The following is a 4,011-nucleotide window of genomic DNA, read 5'->3' as shown; positions in this document are numbered from 1 at the left end:
AATTACCAGTGGCATTTTTTACAGAACTAGAACAAAAAGTCTTAAAATTTGTATGGAGACACATAAGACCCCAAATAGCCAAAGCAATCTTGAGAGAAAAAAATGGAGCTGGGGGAAATCAGACTCCCTGACTTCAGACTATACTACAAAGCTGCAGTAATCAAGACAATATGGTAGTGGCACAAAAAAAGAAATATAGATCAATGGAACAGGATAGAAAGCCCAGAGAGAAACGCACGCACCTATGGTCAACTAATTTATGACAAAGGAGGCAAGGGTATACAATGGAGAAAAGACAGCCTTTTCAATAAGTGGTGCTGGGAAAACTGGACAGCTACATGTAAAAGAATGAAATTAGAACACTCCCTGACACCATACACAAAAATAAACTCAAAGTGGATTAGAGACTTAAATGTAAGACTGGACCCTATATAAAACTCTTAGAGCAAAATATAGAGCACTCTTTGACATAAATCACAGCAAGATTTTTTTTGATCCACTTCCTAGAATAATGGAAATAAAAACAAAAATAAACGGGACGTAATGGAACTTAAAAGCTTTTGCAAAGCAAAGGAAACTACAAACAAGATGAAAAGACAACCCTCAGAATGGGAGAAAATATTTGCAAATGAATCAACAGACAAACGATTAATCTCCAAAATATATAAACAGCTCATGCAGCTAAATATTTAAAAAATCAACCTAATCCAAAAAAATGGGCAGAAAACCTAAATAGACATTTCTCCAAAGAAGACATACAGATGGCCAAGAAGCACATGAAAAGCTGTTCAACATCACTAATTATTAGAGAAATGCAAATCAAAACTACAATGAGGGGCTTCCCTGGTGGCGCAGTGGTTGAGAGTCTGCCTGCCGATGCAGGGGACACGGGTACGTGCCCCGGTCCGGGAAGATCCCACATGCCGCGGAGCGGCTGGGCCCGTGAGCCATGGTCGCTGAGCCTGCGTGTCCGGAGCCTGTGCTCCGCAGCGGGAGAGGCCACAACAGTGAGAGGCCTGTGTACAGAAGAAAAAAAAAACTACAATGAGGTATCACCTCACACCAGTTAGAATGGGCATCATCAGAAAATCTACAAACAAATGCTGTAGAGGGTGTGGAGAAAAGGGAACCTGCTTGCACTGTTGGTGGGAATGTAAATTGATACAGCCATTATGGAGAACAGTATGGAGCTTCCTTAGAAAACTAAAAATAGAATTACCATATGATCCAGCAATCCCACTACTGGGCATATGCCCACGGAAAACCATATTTCAAAAGGACATATGCACCCCAATGTTCATTGCAGCACTATTTACAATAGCCAGCTCATGGAAGCAACCTAAATGCCCATTGACAGATGAATGGATAAAGAATATGTGGTACATATATACAATGGCCTATTACTCAGCCATCAAAAGGAACGAAATTGGGTCATTTGCAGAGATGTGGATGGATCTGGAGACTGTGATACAGAGTGAAGTAAGTCAGAAAGAAAAAAACAAATATCGTATATTAATGCATATATGTGGAACCTAGAGAAATGGTACAGATGAACCAGTTTGCAGGACAGAAATAGAGACACAGATGTAGAGAACAAATGTATGGACACCAAGTGGGGAAAGCGGTGGGGGGTGGTGGTGGGATGAATTGGGCGATTGGGGTTGGCATGTATACACTGATGTGTATAAAATAGATAGCTGATAAGAACCTGCTGTATAAAAAATAAAATTCAAAAAAAATGTTAATAGCCAATCGAGGGTGTATGCTCCAGGTTTTTTCACCACATCACTGGAAAGGTAAAAGCTTGTTTTCTAGAACTTAGCATAAACCCATCCCTAAAGCAGGGTGCTGGTCACGGTGACTGTCTTGCAAGTGATGGATGGCTAGTGGTGTTTGGGAGCTACGCTGGTGTTATTTGTTTTGAAAGTGCTCAGACAAGCCGAATTTCACAACCATTAGGAGTATTGGGTTGTTACAATAAATATCAATAAGAGATACAACTGCTCCAGGGAACCAGTGGATTTTAGAAAAAGTGGCTTTATGCCTGCGTATAGTATGTCAGGTTGCCTCAAAATGATAAATTATTTATCAGTGAGAGAGGTGAATTAATTCTGTAGTAAAAGGGAGCTTAATTTGTTACCCAATCAGAAGGAAACTGGAAATAGCAAACTGTAACTATATCAAGAGTTTGTTTCTTTTAGATACCTTATTTTTCTTCCCAAAGTATTGGCCACTATTTGACCTCTGCCAGACAGTTCTACCAAGTTAGGGAACATTTACATTTTCCAACTCCTTTCCATCTGTTTTCAATCTCAATCCTCAATTTACTGAATTCCATAACAAACTTAATTAGAATTACTTTACTTAGAGGCATTAGAGCCAGTTAAATTAAAGATTCAAGTCCTCAGTTGTACTAACCATACATCAAGTGTTCACTTGGGGCTAGGGGATACCATATGAGATAGTGCAGACGTGGAATACATCCATTATTTCAGAAAGCTCATTGGACAGCCTTGTCTTCACCCACCTGGCCAAAGGGGAAAAGCAAGTGAGCAAGTCTTGACCTGGACGTGGTACACATCACTTCTGCTCACTTTGGTCGGTTTGGACTCCCACACACTGGGGCCTGGTGTCTTACTCCATTCGGGCTGCTGTAACAAAAATGCCAGAGACTGGGTGGCTTATACAACAAACATTTGTTTCTCACAATAGTGGAGTCTGAGAAGTTCAAGATTAAGGGGCCAGCAGATCCCATATCTGGTGAGGGCTTGCTTCTGGCTTCAAAGATAGCTGTTTTCTCACTGTATCCTCACATGGTGGAAGGGGTGAGAGAGCTGTCTGGGGTCTCTTTTATAAGGGCAGTAATGCCATTCATGAGAACTCTGTCCCCATCACCTGATCACCTCCCAAAGGCTCCACCTCCAAATACCATTACTTTGGGGATTAGGTTTCAACATATGAGTTTTGGGGGGACACCAATATTCAGTCTATAGCACCTGAGTAGCTACAGTCCTATACTAGGGACAAGAAGGATTGAATTTTACCAGGCCGTAGCCATTGCCACCTCACTAGACAAATTTAATAATGCAAATACTGCCCAGAGGAAAAGCCTTTGGAAATAGGCTTGGATTCAGTCCTTCTTCTGCCACTTCCAGACTGTTTGACATTGGGCAAGGAGGAAGCCCTGACTCAGCTTCATCATTCTTAAACGGCAACAATGATAATACCTAATTCCTAGAACCTTCATCAGGATTAAATATTAAAATTATATCATGTAGATGTGCTCGCTTCAGCAGCACATATACTAAAATTGGAACAATACAGAGAAGATTAGCATTGCCCCTGCGCAAGGATGACATGCAAATCCGTGAAGCGTTCCATATCTAAAAAAAAAAATTCTATCATGTAGAAATGCAAATGTACTTTAAAGTTCAAGTGTGTACCCACGTGTGATAGATTGTCTCATGGACCACAGTTCTTCATCTGTCCCTGCAGCCTTGCCTTTTGCTATGTGACTTTGCAGTATAGTTTCCTGCCCCTTGAATCTGGGTTGACCTTGTGAATTGTTTTGGCCAATGGGATGTGGTGAGAGTGTCACTGTGCCAGTCCCGAGTCTAGGTTTTGAGAAACCTTGTAGGTTTCTGCCATCATGAGAAAATCCTACCTAGGGTAGCCTCCTGGTCCCAGGAAGAGGTTTGATAGGAGAGTGGTACTCTCCTATCGGCTAGTACCATGTGGAAGAGTGGTACGAGTTGGCCCGGCTTAGACCAGTAGCTTAGACCCTCAGCAGAGGCATGATCTAAATAAATGCCTATTATTGTATGGCAATGAGGTATTGTTGCTTGTTAACTATTGCTGTAGTAACGGTAAACAACTACGATTAGTTTGTTCATCTATATCTCTTCACTTGAGCAACTTTTGACATTTAATTAATATAATCTAAAACAGTAAACGTCAGTAAAGGAAAAGTTTGGGTTAAATTTTAAAAATATTAAAAACTTTTTTTTTTAC

At 40.8% G+C, this 4,011-nt stretch overlaps 1 non-coding gene across 1 annotated transcript; it reads left to right on the top strand.

Annotated features, from left to right (window-relative positions):
- The first annotated feature begins 3,280 nt into the window (after positions 1–3,280).
- Positions 3,281–3,387, top strand: LOC117201616 (U6 spliceosomal RNA). Its single transcript, XR_004483657.1, has one exon. It is a non-coding gene; the product is annotated as a U6 spliceosomal RNA (small nuclear RNA).
- Positions 3,388–4,011: the final 624 nt, after the last annotated feature.

This window comes from Orcinus orca, chromosome 5 (assembly GCF_937001465.1).
Source record: "Orcinus orca chromosome 5, mOrcOrc1.1, whole genome shotgun sequence".
Lineage (NCBI taxonomy): Eukaryota > Metazoa > Chordata > Mammalia > Artiodactyla > Delphinidae > Orcinus > Orcinus orca.
The sequence above is the reverse complement of the archived record's forward strand: the minus strand, read 5'-3'. Positions and strand labels throughout refer to the sequence as shown.